The sequence below is a fragment of the Budorcas taxicolor genome, chromosome 7 (genome assembly GCF_023091745.1).
Source record: "Budorcas taxicolor isolate Tak-1 chromosome 7, Takin1.1, whole genome shotgun sequence".
Lineage (NCBI taxonomy): Eukaryota > Metazoa > Chordata > Mammalia > Artiodactyla > Bovidae > Budorcas > Budorcas taxicolor.
In genome coordinates, this window is record NC_068916.1 from 33,136,109 (window position 1) to 33,155,876 (window position 19,768).

Here is a 19,768-nt window from a genome sequence, read left to right on the forward strand (position 1 = left end):
TGACTGCAATGCAATTACTGACATAAAAGGAAAGCTTGACATGATCTCTGTGACCGCAGAAAGGAAACTCTGGAGTTTCAAATAGGCTTGTTCGGAATATTTTCAGCATCTGGGGTAAAACTAAAATACCATACAATGAAATATTAATTAATTGTAATTTCAAGCCAATAAATTATTTTTTAATGTTTACAGAATTTCTGGACAACTCAGCATCCACATCAGAGGGAGGCAGAGAAGATGGACAAATTCCAGCCCCCAGGCTCTAACCCGGGCCCATCACTCTCCTTCTCCCACCCTAGTGTTCCTTATACCATCAGTACCTCAAATACATATGTGTGCATACCCCAGGCCATACTTCCAAACTCTGCCCAGTCTCTACAGAGAGTTAACATTTGACCAATAAATGTAGAGATAAATTAGTCTGTGTGTGCTTAGTCACTCAGTCATGTCTGACTCTCTTTGTGACCTCATGGGCTGTATGTAGCCCGCCTTGTTCCTCTGCCCATGGGATTCTCCAAGCAAGAATACTGAAGTGGGTTGCCGCCCCCTCCTCCAGGGGATAGTCCCAATCCAGGGATTTAATCCAGGTCTCCTGCTTTGCAGGCGGATTCTTTACCGTCTGAGCTACCAGAGAAGCCCAAGCATACTGGTGTGGGTAGCCTATCCCTTCTCCAGGGAATCTTCCTGACCCAGGAATCAAACCGGGGTCTCTTGCATTGCACGCAGATTCTTCACCAGCTGAACTACCAGGGAAGCCCCAAATAAGTCTAAAGATAAATTTATCAGTGGCGTGGTCTATATTCAGAGAGCTATAGGAAGCTACCACACTCCTTGAAATGTGTTTGGAGCTCATGGTAGAGGAATTTCAGAATCTAGGGTACTGCAGTATGTTCCACACGGGAAATATGGACTCTGACTGTACATGGCTGCCTGGGTCTCCTGCAGCAGATAGAGGAGGGTGGGGTTGGGGAGCTCTAATGTACGGTGTTCAAGGCACGAGTCTGTCTTGCTCAGATCTAAAGATAGTGTTTACTGCAGAAATTAGAGAGAAAATAACAGTAACTGCGAAGGAAATTCAAAGTTGATATACAGCACAGAGAATATTGGTTTTCCTAGAAGTAAACATTATCACAGAACAGAAGGAATAACACACTCAAAATGCTTAATTTCTCTGAAAGGAAGAAACTACCAAATTTGGCTGTTAAACTACGCAATATGCTGCAGCGAAATCTGTTGGTCAATGATTGCCACTAAGGAATAGCCAGCATTTTAAGGGTAGACATCAAGGAGAAGTTGCAAGTTAAATACAAGGAAGAAAAATCTGGTATCAGAAAAATCTGGTATCAGCCTTTACCAGGGCAACATCAAACAGAAGAGGGAAAAGCAGTATATACTAAGTTTTGAGGGAAAGAAAGTGTGAGCCAAGAATGTCATTCTCAGCCAAGTTGCTATGCAAGTATAAAGATAACAGACATAACAACCTCATATCTCAAGTACCCAAAAAAGATAGCAAACACCAAAATTCACCAGTCCAAAAGATGGCAAGGAAGGTTGTGATGAAAGTGAAAGCCTTAGTTGCTAAGTCCTTTCTAACTTTTTGCAACCCCATGGACCGCAGCCCGCCAGGCTCCTCTGTCCATGAAATTTCCCAGGCATGAACACTGGAGTAGGTTGCCATGCCCTCCTCCAGGAGATGTTCCCAAACCCAGGGATCAAACCCGGGTCGCAGATTCTTTACTGTCTGAGCCACCAGGGATTAGCTCAGTATTCCATGGCCAGGTCCACATACTTTGAAAGACAAAAGTACATTCAGTTCAGTTCAGTTCAGTTGTTCAGTCGTGTCCAACTCTGCAACCCCATGGACTGCAGCACGCCAGGCTTCCCTGTCCATCACCAACTCCCAGAGTTTACTCAAAATCATGTCCATTGAATCGGTGATGCCATCCAACCATCTCATTCTCTGTCGTCATTACCAGAATATTAAAAAAAAAAAAAATTAAAAAGTACATTACCAGAATATTAAAAAAAAAAAAAAAGTCCTTCAATATAGAGACAATGGATAGAGATTCTCTAGAATATAAGAACACACAGATTATAAGATCTCTTGAATACATCTTTGAAAACAAACACAAATAAAACAAGCAAAAATTACTTGACACTATACTTGACAGCATGGGCTCATATCAAACATGGAAAAGTATTCCAAATCCAGTTTTGCTTTTTACTTTTCATAGTCATTAAACAATAAAACCATAATTTAAAATAAATTCATAAATTATACAATTTATGTAAATTCTAAAAACACATTTAGACTACATATTATCATGAGTACCGATGCTGTTAAAGTTCAAAAGCATGTGTGGGGAGGACAAGCAACAGCTTCAGGAGGAAAGAGGAGACTGGACTGGGAGTAAAGGACTTAGAAGTTTGGGTGTATCTGTGTATGTTAAATAGGAAAAAAAATGTTCCTAGGCAAACATGACAAACAAGGATAAATCTGAATCATTTGTACCAGGTGCTTTTTTTTTTATTTTTTATATTTTCTTTCTATATGCTTAATACATTAATGATTAAAAATATTTAAAACTGCAAAGCCTGCAAAATGTATTAGTGTGCTTTACCATGTAGCACTTTTGAACATTTTTACTTTATTTCAAGTGATGTTATCAAAATGCAGATTCTCTATTAAGAAAACAAACAAGAAGAGCCCTGTGGCAAGCTTCTTCTGCAGTGACGTCTCTCAGTGAAAAGAAATTAGTCACAAAATATGTTTCCACTGATATCAGATGACTTAAAATATATTGATAACAATGAAAACTGTTCATAAGAAATATGATCTCAAGTTTAAAAATAACTATAATGTATATATTTGGTGAGCAAAAGATAGAAAGTTCACAAGTACACTGTAAAATTCTTACTTTGCCTACAAGGATGACATGTATTTATATTGTCCTTAAACTAGCTTCGTTACATCAGGATGAGTTTAGTAATGAAGCACTCATGTAGAGTTCTTTGTCCTTCTCATAAGTGAGTGATCTCGAGTTCATTCACAGTCAGTTCTAGGTGCAACAAGGGTATCGCCCTGCCTCCACTGCGTGGAGCTGAACTGGCAACTGTAAAATGCCCTATTTGGACTAACCCATGTTTTCAGACTGCAGTATGCCATTAAATGTTTAACTAGCAGCTCTCCAGGGGAGGGAAAGCCTCTGATTTGTATCATTTACCAATTTCTATGGTGTAAATACTACCATCAGAGCTAATTTCAAGCTACCAATACAATATCACTGAATAGAGAAGGTGTGAAAGCTAGGGGCTCTCCCAGCCCTGTGAGCTGACTCCACCATGCCACTGCCCAGTGTCATTATGCAAGCTGCCTTGTATCTGTAACTTAGGTCATATTGTAGCTCCAATCTGATTATGGTAAAGTTTAATTTCTCAAATGGTTTAAAACCTGGGTTGGCAAGAGGAGTGCTAATTATTTCTTTCCTTTAAACATCAAAATATATAGAGGTCCAATATACGGGCCATTTCCAATTTACCTTTATGTCTCTTTGAGAAATACAGTAAATCAAACACACTAAGCACTTAGCAAATAAAAATGAATAGATACATTAGCTTTTGAAATGTTATAGGGATATTTCCATATATGTATATATATGTATGTATATATATCAATATATACATAAATAATAGCATGCTTTGCAACTTTCTTTCAAACATGTCGGCCTTTTGTTAAAAAATCATTTGGCTGTATTAAAGTAAATGAAGACATTTCTCATGCTAAAGCTCTGGGAAATTAAAAATAGCAAATATTCTTTTATTACTAGCCTCAAAAATTCCTACTGAAAGCATTTGGATCTGCTTTCTTCACAGATATCTGGTAATCATATTATATATGTAGACTGAGATTGACTGAAATACATTTCTGAACAGTTTAATACTGAAACATTAAGCACAAAATATTGCATATGTATTGTAGAAAGTCTCTTTCTTTTGTAAGTAAGCAAGATATCTCCAGAGGATACACTTGTTCAGCTTGAGGTGCAAGGAAGGCATCTCAATTGAGAGACTATTTAAATTGCTTACACTTGTTTATACCAGACACAAAAATTACATATGTGGCTAAAAATTGGTAAAAAGCTACTTTGGCAAACTGTCAACTTAAATATGCCCCTTTTACAGGTCACAATTACACTGAATTTTAGAGGCTGACATTTATGTTTACAATTATTTTCCACATTCTGATATGTTTGATAAGTTACTTTAACTTTTTTTTCCCCCCCAAATAGTAATTACTACCATGAGAAAGTCTTTCTACTTTCTTTGGAGTTTAGTGTGGCAAGAGACTATGAAAAACTTTTTTTATCCAAATAATAGCTACCAACCACTCTTGAACCTCATGTCTATTAAGAAAAGAGGTGCCATAAGAAGGGAAGAGATAAATGAGCCAAAGACAAGCAAATACATAACCTAAAATTGGCTACCCAGTTTAACCTCTCAGTTGACTTCTTTCAGGATGCCCAATGAGAGCATAATTGCAGATTTTCAGTCAACAGAAATTAAAGTACAATGAAACTCCATCATAATGTGGTAAGCAGCATTCAAAGAGTTATTTGTGTAAAAGGTGGCAGTGATAGTACAAGGATAACGAAAAGAATGGGACAAGTCTAAATAATTAGATGGTTTAGAATACTATGGGTCTAGCTGCGTGTTCCAAATCTATAAAGTCCAAGCTGGAATTTGGCACCACTACTCCATCTTAAATGTAGAAGGAGGAAAAATATTTAGTACCAATTCTATTTGGGATCTCTTGTATAGTGACAGAAATTCAGGCATCTCCTGATTAGCTGTCATTTGTCTCAACATCCCCATGGAGAGTGCTGGGAATGATGAATAACATGAATATGAGAACTCTCCTCAATTCTTCTGGCTCCCCAAGGTTGGGGGTGGGGGAAGGTCTCACTCTTCCTTCCATGACCCAACCTTGTCATTAAAATATCATTTTCTAATCAGGATAGCAGAGGTAAAAAGTTTTATAATAATCACTGTGGCAAGCATGTAACCCAAAGCAGCTATTTTATTTAGACAGTTTGGTAGCCATTGTTTGAAAGGAGAACACAGAAAGGTTGCTTGGTCTCAGCGTAAGGAGCTGAACTCCTTACATTAATGTTACTGACCTGAGGTATCATGAAATCTTTGTGTGGAAGCACGTGGCACAATAATTTTGGTGAGTAATTTTAAATTAATCAAAATAAAAAATAGCCTGTAGCTCTACCTCCAGGAATTTATCCTATCTGTTATGCATGTATTTATACATATAATTTAATACTTTCACTGAAGTACTATTTATTACATATGTATATATGTGTAACTCTAAATATATCCCCATCATGTATATGAGCATGCTAATCTAAATATCACTAGTTAAAGCACTGTTGCCAGAAACAAGTAAAAGAACAAAAGCAAATTCTCACAAATTGAAAGAAGTAAAACGAAACAAAAACACAAAACATAATGAAATGTCCATCAATGGGAAATGAGTATACAGAGTGCAGCTGAATAAAACTGATGTAGAAAGGTCCGATGTACTGATATGGCTGACTAAGAAAGATCAAGAAGCTGTATTTTTAAACAAGAACAAAAATACAGAATGGTACATATGGTGGGATTCAGTTTACAATGAAAATCATCGAGGAAGACTCTAAGTTGGAGATTAATACATGCTTTTTCCATAATCTTAACACAGGAAGTTTTATAATTCTATCACATTTTCCCTTCAGCCTTGGAATAGATTCACTGTTTGACAAAGTAACAGATGAAGTAATTCGCTTGCTTTTAAAGTCCATGTTGTATATATGGTGAAATAATGCAAACATGCATGTATATAAATAACAGTCACATTGAACTCTAAATGATGCTAATATGATACAATGTCAGGGGAACAGAGATCAGTGAGTCTAAATTTATACACAGTATATTTATATGCCCACTCCTGAGCATATGGATACTGAACAGACTACATATTTAAACCTACCTCCCAAGATCCTTTGTTATGCTGAGTTTGCACACATAGCTAAACTCCATAATTCAAAGGAGTTATGTTGGAAATCCTCTGAAAATAATACACTTTTGAAAAAATGAAGGTATATGTGAGATGGTTTTATAGAAGGATAAACCATTTGTGTTGAGACAGTGGGACTGATAATGTTCTGGGATTTTGGAGTATAAAGAAAAATGTACTTCGAACGTAAAGAAAGATATATTTTTGATATATCTTTGCATTTAAATTTTCACCATGTGTATATGTCTTTTTTTTTTTTTTAAATCACAACACATCCTTAGAGAAATAAGGTATCTAGAAATAGGACAAAAACAAAAAGATTTAGGAAAGGGCATCTGTCGTCAAGAGTATTGAATGCCATCTATGTGACTTAGGCCTAGGTTTATGATGAATGTGCTTCCATAAATAATTAGAAATCAAATGTACAACCTTACAGATACAAAGCCAAAATCAATGCAATCATTGAATGTTACTAGTGCTGTTTCTCTCTTCAGCCCCTTACTGACAGCCATAAGAAGGGATATTTCTCATACTCAGGTGCTTCTCATGGTTGCCTGGCTGCTTAAACCACCTCTGCTTTCACATCACTTTATTCTTCAGGTCACATTCCTCTTTATTCTTCAGGTCATGTGACATTTTTCAAAAATGAGAAATTCCTTGGCCTAAACCTCTTCAGTTGCCCCTATGCATCATCTAGGTAAATCCTAAACTTTTAAACAAGCCCATGAATTGTCCCCTAACATACTCCCCTTCTTCTCTCAGTTAGAGAATACTTGAATGTGAACTATGACATACAGTGGATACCTACCCAATGGAATATAAATGGTAGGTTCAACTTCCAGAAAATACCTTTAAGGGAGGAGTTTTTGATCTGCTGCCCTTTCCTCCTTTCTGATGCTTGAAATGTTGACACAATGACTGAAGCAGCCATCTGGGACCACAAAATAGGAGATGATCATTGAAGATGCACTGGACTGCCTGTCTTACACGAGAGATACATTGATTCCTCACTCATATAAACTCCAGCTATGTGGAGAGTTAGCCCTTCAGAGTTAAGTCTGATCAGAATGAGTACAAAACATCCTTTAGGATTTCATTTCTACCTATCTTTCTAACGTCAGGTCTCATCAGTCCTACAACTGCATTCTAGATTGAAACGACATCTATCTACCAGTCCCCACCATGTCCACATATTAGTGTAAGTTGTCCCCTTTGTCTGAAATGTTCTACTCCTACCTCTACTCAGCCTCAGCTCCTTTCCATGGGAAGCTAGCCAAGGCACTCAACAGAAGACAAAAACAGTCTCTCCTTGGCCCCTCACTACATAATCTGTTTGACACATAATAGTTGTTTCAGAAAGTTCAGACAAATCTTAGAGCTGAAGAAGTCTTCTTAATCTATCACCCACTCTCACTGGTCTAGGAGGGGAGAAACAGGTAGAAAGAATTTAGAAGAAATACTACGGAGATAAAAGGTGAACCTCAAATATCATTATGAACATCCTTACAGAAAGAGAGAATATACTGCATCTGGTGAAAAGGAATATTGTTCTATGAAAATACGTAATAAAAAATAAGAAAGGCCTCTCATATATTGAACACTTTATTACCACATTTCAAACTCCAGTAAAAAGATCAGAAGATAAAATTCCAGAAAGTAGGATAAAATGGCTGAAATGAAAAATAGGAAAGAAATGATAAAAACATTGTAGGATCAATCCAGGACATTCTATAATCAATTCCTAAGAATTATCAGAAAGAGAGAAGAAAGATGGTGGAGACAGAATAATCAAAAACAACATGTGAGTACATCTTAAAACAGTAAATTATACTCAGCAGATACTCACTGAACTATGCATATAGTCATTTTTATCTCATGTAAAGCCAGTCATAATCATTGACCACAAACTACTAGTAGGCCAAAAAATTTGGTCAGAGCCAAACGAACTTTTTGGCCAACTCAATATGTGCCAGAATGTAATTCTACGCACTGGAAAGAAGAGATGAGTAAGACAATGTTTCTGCTTTTCATGATCTTATTCTATTAAAGAAGAAAGACATAAAAAATCATAACTACAATATGATGACATAATAAACATTTATAAGACCTCTTCTCAGGAGTCCCAGGTGGCTCAGTGGTAAAGAATCCACCTGCCAATGCAGGAGCGGCAGGAGACATGAGTTTGATCCCTGGGTTGGAAGATCATTTGGAAGAGAAAATGGCAATCCACCCCAGTATTCTTGCTGGGATAATCGCATGGAGAGAGGAGCCCGGTGGGCTAGAGGTGATGGAGTTGCGGAGGTGGACATGACAGAGCTACTGAGTGTGCATAGAAGAATTCTCTAGAAAAGTGCAGAAGGAATACATAGCCCATCCAAGTTGGAATTTCACAACATAATATTTATGTGTTACATTTATGAGTTAGTACAGTGCTGTTCCTTACTTATCAGTTTATTTTGAATCATTTCCCATAAAATGTATTTTGGTATTTAATGTTAAAATAACTTTATAATTTATGTAATCCAAATGTAATTGAGCAAACCCAAGTAATTCCATTCCTTTTTAAATTCTGTAACATATATACAGATAAACATAAAAACCCTAGTATAGGTCAAAAGTTGTTTTTTCAAAGTGAACACAGCCAGGTGACTAACACAGAGACCAAGAATCTGAATATTCAGTTCAGTCAGTTCAGTTGCTCAGGCATGTCTGACTCTTTGCGACCTCATGGACGTCAGGGCTACCTGTCTGGCACCAACTCCGGTGTTTACCCAAACTCATGTCTATTGAGTGGTGATGCCATCCAGCCATTTCATCCTCTGTCGTCCCCTTCTCCTCCTGCCTTTAATCTTTCCCAGCATCTGGGTCTTTTCAAATGAGTCACCTCTTCACATCAGGTGACCAAAGTATTGGAGTTTCAGCGTCAATATCAGTCCTTCCAATGAACACTCAGGACTGATCACTTTTAGGATGGACAGGTTGGATTTCCTTGCAGTCCAAGGGACTCTCAAGAGTCTTCTCCAACACCACAGTTCAAAAGCATCAATTCTTTGGCACTCAGCTTTCTTTATATTCCAACTCTCACATCCATACATGATCACAGGAAAAACCACAGCCTTGACTAGACGGACCTTTGTTGGCAAAGTAATGTCTCTGCTTTTGAATATGCTGTCTAGGTTGGTCATAACTTTCCTTCTAAGGAGTAAGCATCTTTTAATTTCATGGCTGCAGTCACCAACTGCATTGATTTTGGAGCACCCAAAAATAAAGTCAACCACTGTTTCCACTGTTTCCCCATCTATTTGCCATGAAGTGATGGGACCAGCTGTCATGATCTTCGTTTTCTGAATGTTGAGCTTTAAGCCAACTTTTTCACTGTCCTCTTTCACTTTCATCAAAAGGCTCTTTTTTCTTCTTCACTTTCTGCCATAAGAGTGGTGTCATCTGCATATCTGAGGTTATTGATATTTCTCCCAGCAATCTTGATTCCAGCTTGTGCTTCTTCCAGTCTAGCATCTCTCATGATGTACTCTGCATAGAAGTTAAATAAGCAGGGTGACAATATACAGCCTTGACATACTCCTTTCCTTATTTGGAACCAGTCTGTTGTTCCATGTCCAGTTCTAACTGTTGCTTCCTGACCTGCATACAGATTTCTCAAGAGGCAGGTCAGGTGGTCTGGTATTCCCATCTCTTTCAGAATTTTCCACCGTTCATTGTGATCCACACAGTCAAAGGCTTTGGCATAGTCAATAAAGCAGAAACAGATGTTTTCCTGGAACTTTCTTGCTTTCCTGATGATACAGTGGATGTTGGCAATTTGATCTCTGGTTCCTCTGCCTTTTCTAAAACCAGCTTGAACATCTGGAAGTTCACAGTTCATGAACTGTTGAAGCCTGGTTTGGAGGATTTTGAGCATTACTTTACTAGCGTGTGAGATGAGGGTAATTGTGCAGTAGTTTGAGCATTCTTTGGCATTGCCTTTCTTTGGGATTGGAATGAAAACTGACCATTTCCAGTCCCGTGGCCACTGGTGAGTTTTCCAAATTTGCTGGCATATTGAGTGAAGCACTTACACAGCATAATCTTTTAGGATTTGAATTAGCTAAACTGGAATTCCATCACCTCCACTAGCTTTGTTCGTAGTGATGCTTCCTAAGGCCCACTTGACTTCACATTCCAGGATGTCTGGCTCTAGGTGCGTGATCACACCACCATGATTATCTGGGTTGTGAAGATCTTCTTGGTATAGTTCTTCTGTGTATTCTTAACACCTCTTCTTAATATCATCTGCTTCTGTTAGGTCCATATGATTCCTGTCCTTTATCGAGCCCATCTTTGCATGGTATGTTTCCCTTGCATCTCTAATTTTCTTGAAGAGATCTCTAGTCTTTCACATTCTATTGTTATCCTCTATTTCTTTGTACTGATCACTGAGGTAGACTTTCTTATCTAACCTTGCTGTTCTTTGAAACTCTGCATTCAGTTGCTTATATCTTTCCTTTTCTCCTTTACCTTTCACTTCTCTTCTTTTCCCAGCTATTTGTAAGGGCTCCTCAGAGAGCCACTTTACTTTTTTGCATTTCCTTTTCTTGGGGATGGTCTTTATCCCTGTCTCCTGAACAATGTCACGAACCTCCGTCCATAGTTCATCAGGCACTCTATCTATCAGATCTAGTACCTTCAATCTATTTCTCACTTCTACTGTGTAGTCATAAGGGATTTGATTTAGGTCATACCTAAATGGTCTAGTGGTTTCCTTACTTCCTTCAATTTAAGTGATAACCAGCATCCAAAATATCTTTGGGCCCCTTCTAGTCACTGCCCTCTTTCAAGGGAAATGACTTCCCTGACATCTAGTAGCATGGATTAGTTTTACTATCTTTGAACTTCATAAAAATGGCATAATCCCATATGTACTCTTGGATCCAGCTTCTTTGGCTGAATATTATATGATAAGATATTTCTACATTGTTGGATATACAGTTTTATTTTAAATAAAGCTTTTTTTTTTGGCTGTAAAATTCTAATTTTTTTATATTTTAATTTTTACTTTATTTTACTTTACAATACAAATAATATTTTTAGATTTACTGTATATTTGAGAAAAAATGCAGAGAGTTTCAGCCTGATTTTCCCTATTATCAGAATCTTATATTAGCATGGAGTATTTGCCACAATTAACAAACCAACATCGTCCCATTGTTAACTAAACCTTTGCTGTTATTGTTGTTTAGTTACTAAGCTGCGTAACTCTTAGCTACCCAATGTACTGTAGGCTCCTCTATTCATGGGATTTCCCACCCAAGAATACTAAGAATGATTTCCTTCTCCAGGAGACCTTTCTGACCTACAGATTGAACCCGTCTGTCCCACATTGGTAAGTGGGCTCTTTACCACTGAACCATCAGGAAAGCCTGTTAACTAAAGCTTATATTTACTGAAAATTTCTGTTTTTCCATTATGTTTTTTCTGTTCCAGGGTCCTGTCTAAGACCCCACATCATATACAATCATCATGTCTCTTTAGGCTTTCTTTGTTGTTCCAATTTCTCAGATTTTTCTTTTTCTTTTTTTCCCTCATGAACTTGAGAGTTTTAAGGATTATTAGTCGGGTATTTTATAGAATGTCACTCAGCTAGGATTTATCTGATGTTTTTCTCATGGTTAGTCTGAGGAAATGTGATTTCAGTGAGAAGACTGAAGAGGTAAAGTGCCCACTGTCATCACATGATATAAAGGGTATTTAATATCAATATGATTTATCACTGTTGATGTTAATCTGAATCACTTTGCTTTAGGTAGTGTTTCTCAGATTTCCCCACTGCAAAGTTACCCGTTTATTTCCCCCCCTTCCCTTTCATATTACAAAGAAAGTAATACATATGAAAAAACAACAGGCTTATTTAACACAACATGACAGGCTATGACTCCAAAGAGCAGCATTTTAACTAATATAATATATAGAAACTTACAAGAAAATCACATTTACCACAGATCCAATGTATGACATCCATGTAGAGTATCAGTCCAAAAAACAGACATACTAAAAATGTGTTTTTCTTACAGAATCTTCTAAATTATCAAAGTAGTTAATTAACTTGATCTTTAGATCAGCATGCACCTATAGAAATAGTCTTAGACTGAGCTGATATAAGGCCAAGTGAAGGAACTAGACAACTATATAGTTCATATAAAGATCATCTGAAGATCTGGGTCAGTAAAATTTTGGATGACTCTTTTTCATTCTTTTTACACATGTAGACCTAATTACAGATTTTCTAAAGAAAATTTCCAAAAATACACACCATATCATATTAAAAGTTGATATTACAGAAGAAAATACAGAAGAACGCTGAGGGAATTTATTCATAGAAGATTAGAACAGATCACACCATTTAATGTATTAAGGAATACCTCATTAAGAACATAACAAATAAGTTGTTGCTATCTAAGAAGACAAAATTTCTAAGTCCAGGGGACATATGCCTGAAGAAAAATATTAACTCTTTCTTTAGTTTAATGAGTAAAACATTCTATTACCCTGACAACTCAGACAGCAACATACTATATTTTCTATATACTATACTGTAAATTATAATACCCTCAACTCTTAAATGCCATTCAGTAATTTAAATTATTTTCCCAATGGCCAGTGGCTGAAGTTACATTTGTTCATTTTATATTTAAACCCACTTTTCATTCTCCTTTTTGAACTGAGGTAAAAATAAGACACTGGATAACTCATATCTCCTGTACAATCAGTAGTAATAGAAACGATAGTGATCTTCAAACACAGATTCTGCTGTCACCACTCATCCCTGAGGCAAAATGACCCTTGATCTTCATGCTAACTTTGAAGATGTGGTCTGCCCTGACTGTTATACACCACATATCTGAATAATCAATTTAAATCAGCAAGAAATACACTGAAACCTTCCTAGAAAACTTATGCTATTGAAGTTCAATCAACTTAAAACTGATATTCATACTAAACTTCAAAAGAGTAGGAGAAAACTATATTGAGCTAGAGCTAAAATGTTCCCCAGGCAGCGTTTTTTGTACATGATCCAGTGGTGTGCTGGGAGTCAGTTCATACTGGCTTATGAGAAGCACTTGCTAAATATTTTGGAATTTGTGAACCTATTGTAAAACACAGACATTATTAAAATTATTCTGTAAAATGACAATTAATCATACTCAAAACAAAGGTAATAACTATTCAAAACTCTTCCATCAGAGCTGTGCTATTACATATAACTTTGTGGTCATTTACATCTATTGTGTGTGGCGAAAGCTCTACGTAACACACAATTGTATGCTGCGATGCATCTTTTCCCAATTCCACATTCAGTAACATCGAGTTAGTAGCCTGAAGTAAGTCGTCGTGGGAATATTTAGACCATGAAAATTAGAAAATAAGCAAATGTCATAAACAAGGGTTTTGCTTCCACATCTCAGAGAACTGGCTGTTAAACATTCATCAGCACACCACCAACCAATCACATATTTAACTCTCCCCCAACTTTGCAAATTCTCTCTGCACCCCTTTCCTCAAATTTCTTAGCGCTGATTGTCTTTAGAGATATTTGTTTTGGGTAAACTTTCAGCTTTGTACATAACACTGATTCATTTAAAAATAATAAATATTTTTATTCTTTTGAGAGAAAAGTAGAAAATCAATGCCATTCCCCAAAATCATTTATCAGTGAGAGAGTGTCTCTGTGAATTTCAATTTTACAAATTGTTAACGTAAAGAAAGGTATGAGAGCTTACTGCTTGTAGACAGAAGTGGGTTTAATCCATCTTACTTCTTACTACACTGAGAATATAATCTAAGCTTGAATTCTTGCTTCCTAAAAAATGTGGTAATATCCAATGTTACAGAGTTTTTGTGAACAGCATCATGAGATGATACATGTGAAGTTATCACAGATGCTTAGTAAATGTAAGCTATCTTATAGTGCTCACACAGGCTTGGCAACATATCAACACATGTGAAAATAGAAGCTATGATTCAAAAATAGTTAACAGGTGCACGGTAGATTAACATTTTCTAAATTGTTTGTATATTTATACTGAGTACTAGCAAACCAAATCTCAGAGGAGTTCCACATATAAGAAGCCAATACATATGGCTTCTCTGGTGCCTCAGACGGGAAAGAATCTGCCTGCAATGTGGGAGACCCAGGTTCGATCCCTGGGGTCAGGAAGATCCCCTGGAGAAGGGAATGGCTACCCACTTCAGTATTCTTGCCTGGAGAATTCCATGGACAGAAGAGCCTGGTGGGCTACATTCCTTGGGGGTCCAAAGAGTTGAACAGGACTAAGCAACAAATACTTGCACTTTGCTTTCATTTGTCTGTCTATCTATCTATCCCTACAAGTTCTCATATTTCTCTTGATTTTCCAGTTTCAGTAAATTGCTAACCCATTCCTCTCCAAAGTACTGTATCTAATAGTGTAACGAGTTCTCTCAGTTTTACCTGTGTCATGTGACTAAATATGCATTTATTGCTGTTTCATTTCTCTGGTAGTACCTAAGTCAGGATCTCAGTACCTCTCTACAAAAATAAGTATGTAACCTGGAAATTTCCTCATAGCACCTGTAAATATCAGTTGTTTCTAAAGTACTTTAGGAAATGATATTGAGATGAAGCATGACACTTGGATGCTTTTACAAAGGCCCCCGCAACGTATCTAAGCTATACAGAATTTAAAATAATGGTAAGTTTTTAAAAAGGGTTCAGAAGTCAGCCCAAAGCAATTATAGATTATACAATTATCTATGGATAACTCTTTTAGAAACAAATTATTATTAAAGAAATAGCCTGAAGGGTGGCATTATAATGGATGTCAGTAAGTTAAAGCTTTGCAGTTAAAGGAATTAGTCAAATGTAGTCTATCAAGCCACACACCAAAAACAGATGAGCTTACATTTTTGGTATAAGTGATTAATTACACTAAAGTGCAATTACACAAAGAAAAATTTCTTGGCAGGGAATTATTACTTACAAGTATTAATATACGTTAATTATATCTGGGAATTTCCAATCAGTTCAGTTCAGGCGCTCAGTCGTGTCTGACCCTGCGACCCCATGAACCACAGCATGCCAGGCCTCCCTGTCCATCACCAACTCTCGGAGTTTACCCAAACTCATTTCCATTGAGTCAGTGATGCCATCTAACCATCTCATCCTCTGTCGTTCCCTTCTCCTCCTGCCTTCAATCTTTCCCAGCATCAGGGTCTTTTCAGACGAGTCAGCTTTTCACATCAGGTAGCCAAAATATCGGAGTTTCAGCTTCAACATCAGTCCTTCCAATGAACACCTAGGACTGATTTCCTTTAGGATGGACTGGCTGGATCTCCTTGCAGTCCAAGGGACTCTCAAGAGTCTTCTCCAACCCCACAGTTCAAAAGCACCAATTCTTCTGTGCTCAGCTTTCTTGGCAGGGACTGATACTTATTGCCCAAATATAAAGTGAGTCTGTTATGAATTCTTTTTTGAAGTATCTCTTTGAAAATGAAGTAGATCATATATCTGTAATCTTTTAATTGTCATCTACTTGAAGACTAGAAAACATCAAAAAGCTCTTTTGCATCCTATAAATGGATGATTGATGCCAAGACACATACTGGACAACAGTTGAATAAGAGGGGGCAAAACATGTCAATATAGTCAGTATTTCTTTCTTAAAACTTCTCATCCATGCTTTTTCTGTCAGGGTTTTATTCTAATTCTTTCCTTAATCTTAACTTCATTTGAGATTAATATGAATTATTTATAATTTATTTCAGAAAGTATTTAATATAAATTTTATCATTGTTACTGTCATTCTATAAAATTTCCAGAGCTGAATATCTCCTATTATGGCAGCTTCAGGGACCTGAAACTGTCGTCCACCTAGAGATTCACTGCCTTTTCTTGCCACAACATGCTACCCCTATTCTCTGTAAACAAAACAAACCAAAATATAATGCCTGCTCCCTGGTGGCTCAATGGTAAAGAATCCTCCTGCTATACAGGAGATGTGGGTTTGATCCCAGGTCAGGAAGATCCCCTGGAGAAGGAAATGGCAACCAACTCCAGTATTCTTGCATGGGAAATTCCACGGACAGAGGAGCCTGGCAGGGGGTTGTAAAGAGTCGGACATGACTTAGCAACTAAACAACAACAACAATTCTGTTGTCGTGTTTCTCTTGGTCTTTTCACTGCTAATTCATTCTTCTGTTACTTATATTTGAATAAGCCATTTTAATTCTCATCTGTAACATTACTAGATATGCATTTAATTATAATTTTGTTCCTCAGGAGCCCAGATTAAAGTTTTAACCACTTCTCAACTGTTGATACGGCCTCTGGTCAGCAGTCTCATACCCATTTTTCTCCTCATGTCTTCAATCTTATATATCATTGCCAAGCTTCTCTTCTAAAAGCAGCTCTTACTGCATCACCTTCCATATCTGAAACATTGAATTCATCTCAATGACTGCTAATTGCATCCATGCATTTCACACTCTGTGCATCATCCCAGAGGTTTCTCACCCTTCTGCTATACATGCACTAAGCTTCAAACAGGTGTCTGAGCTTTCTTGACTTACAAATTTGCTAATGATGTATCCTTTACCTGGACTGTCCTCCTCTTGCATGCTATAAAATTCTCCAAATTCTCCAAGCCTATGTATTCATTCTTTGATTCATCTAGCAAAGAGGGACACATTGATGACTAAGATGATCATTTTTCCTATCCGTATGAAGTTCCAGTATGGAGGTAACAGAAGAAAAAATTAAAAAGATCTTGCATATAAGTGGCTGCAATTGTGAGAGGTGCCTAGATGGAAAAGTTAATGGTACTATTTTCTAAAAATGAATAAACAACACAACCAGAACTCATTTGACATTTTCTTTATCCCTTACAACCACAAAGATTAACAATCATTCCATATTTATCACTCTCTGGTCTATATTATACTTATTTACAATCTGAACTTATCCTCCTATTTGGGGGATTTTAAGTAACTCCCAAAACATCTATTCCCCTTAGATAAGTAATCTAAATCAGTTATTGTCCCTCCACTGGACAGTAAGACATAAAAGGGGAGACTACTGGGCTGTTTGCAGGAAAAAATGTCCTCTGTCTTAAGAAAGGTAACCGTAAGATTACATGGTATGTGTTCCTTCTTCTGGTCATTGATATTCAAGGTGTAATGCCTGGAAGTACAGCAGATAATTAGTTACCAGAATGAGTTCAATACCAAAACCAAGGATGACACAATGGTGCAATAAAGGGAGATTGGCTCTTGATGATATCACCGGGCTGCTGAATGAACCAATTCTGTGGTACCCACAGACAGACCTATCTCAAAACTTGTTATTAAGTGACTTTCAAATTTCCCTTTCTGTTTAAGCCAGCAATTTGCAGCAAATCATGACATATTACAATACTGGACTGTAAACATGCTGAGAATGGAGACTGGTGTCATTTTTTGCTGATAATAGCTGGTCAAAAATAGTAGCTGGGAAAATTAAAGTTGGATTTCAACTAAAATATTTTTCATGTATATTCTATCTCTGTGTGTATATGTGTGTGTGTCCAGGTTGTTAAGGACTACATCATTAGGTTTAAAGTCTCAGCTCAATTAGAATGTGTTTCCTGTGATGCTGTAACACACAGGTTGAACACCTACGATGATATAAAAAGACAAAGAGGAAAAGTACTCAAGTTTGTTAATCTTATTCTTTAGTAAAGAAAGGATTCGTGTCTTGTCTCCATAACAGTCCATAAACACAGTCAAGTAATTTGCAAATTTAAACAAAAAAGGTCTAAGTGTCAGAGAAGTTGAAAATATTGAAAACTCTCCAGAGATGACAAGACATATGAACGCTGGCAAGGCACAAAATCAGAAGAGAGCTACAGGGATACATATGTGATTTTAGTCAACAGCTGGCTTTGGATGAATAGGTTGTTGAGATGAATCTTTTTTACTGTAAATGGAAGTCAGGGAAGAAGGCTTTTTAACAAAGGTCTCATTTCAAGTAATATAAATTACCATATGGCTTATGAACTCAGAGTATAAACCAACAGAACCAGTAACTTATTTCACTATATGAAATGCCCTCAATGGCAACATTCTAGCTGAGAAATACAGGCATCATCCATTACTCAAAGAAACAAACAGGAATGACTTTTCAAATGCCAGGTCAGATGAAGAATGTGACTATACACCATAAAGAATGAGGTAGGCCTGGCTCTCAGCTCAGAAGTTTATGAAATATTTGATCCAAGAGACAACATTAGATGAGAATATAAATGCGATTCAATTTTCTGTCGACTCAGGTGTAAATGAAACAGCAGGCTGTCAGATACTCCGGAGAGCCCTGCCTGCACTCCCTGGGTGCATTACCCTGTACATCTATCTGCCTTATACATCTTTAACTCCCACCAGGCTCTTTTATTAAGAACATGAGCAAGATTAAACATCATTTGTTATAATATAAGCATTTGACATTTCCCAAGCTTCTTATTCTTAGAATACTTGAACACTGCATTTTGCCTCTTTCCCACAGCAGCCCCACTAAAATATCAGAATCCTACAGAGGACCAATATTCTATATACTGGAGTCAAATAAAAATAATAGCCAATGTTTATTAAGTGGATTCCATGTGCCCGGAATTAAACTAAGCACTTAATGTACATTATCTCCACGAATACGCATTATGAGACAGTTATTATCATCTCTATTCCCCAGAAGTGGAAATTGGAGATTAGAGAAGTTAATAACCTTCACACACAGCTAGTAAGAGAATACGTAGCTTTGGAACCCAGGTCTCTGGGTGCTATGGCCTTGGCTAAAATGCTTTAGCCCTAAGGATACCTCCTCCTCCACCCCCCAATGATGGTCAGTAGTAAAGGATCTGCCTGCAGTGCAGGAGACACGGGAGACACAGGTTCAATCCCTGGATGGAGAAGATCCCCTTGGAGGGGGAAATGGCAACCTACTCCTAATTCTCTTGCCTGGAAAATTCCATAGACAGAGGAGCCCGGTGCAGGCCAATGGGTCACAAACAGGTGGGCATGGCTGAACACGCTGCACAAGAATACCGTCACCCTCAACTTCATCCAGATTTACTGAAGCCCTATTTGGGAAAGGGTTTCAGTAAAGCCTCCTGCAATCCTTAGGTTGGGAAGACTTGGGTTCAGTCCTGAGGCTGGAAAGATCCCCTGGAGGACAGCATGACAACCTACTCCAGTATTCTTGCCTGGAGCATCCCCATGGATAGAGAAGCCTGGTGAGCTACAGTCCATGGGGTCGCAAAGAGTCAGACATGACTGAGCAACTAAGCACACATATCCGGAAAAGAGATCACCTGCTTAGCTTACAGTGAAGAAACACTGGTGGCTGACAGGACTAAGACTGGTTAGTGAATGTGCTGTCCCAACTGTCCAAGTGAGAAATAGCAACAGCTTGGAGGATCAAAGGAAAGGATACACAGTAGACAAGTTTGGGAGGTAGCACAGGCAAGACTTGCTGAATTAGGAGATGTGGAGAAAAGAAAATTAGGGAAGGCACCGGCTTTTAGTTCTGGGGAAACAGGCAGCCAATATGAGACTTACATAAGAGGGAAGGACTGAGGTGGTCGGGCACAGGAAGGGTAGAGAACCAGATGGACACAGTATTTGACATATTGGCTTAGAGGTTCTGGG

General features: G+C 37.6%; 1 protein-coding gene across 1 annotated transcript in view; it reads right to left on the reverse strand.

Moving 5' to 3' along the window:
• PRR16 (proline rich 16) overlaps positions 1 to 19,768 on the reverse strand; it is a 176,571-nt gene that overhangs the window by 22,231 nt on the left and 134,572 nt on the right.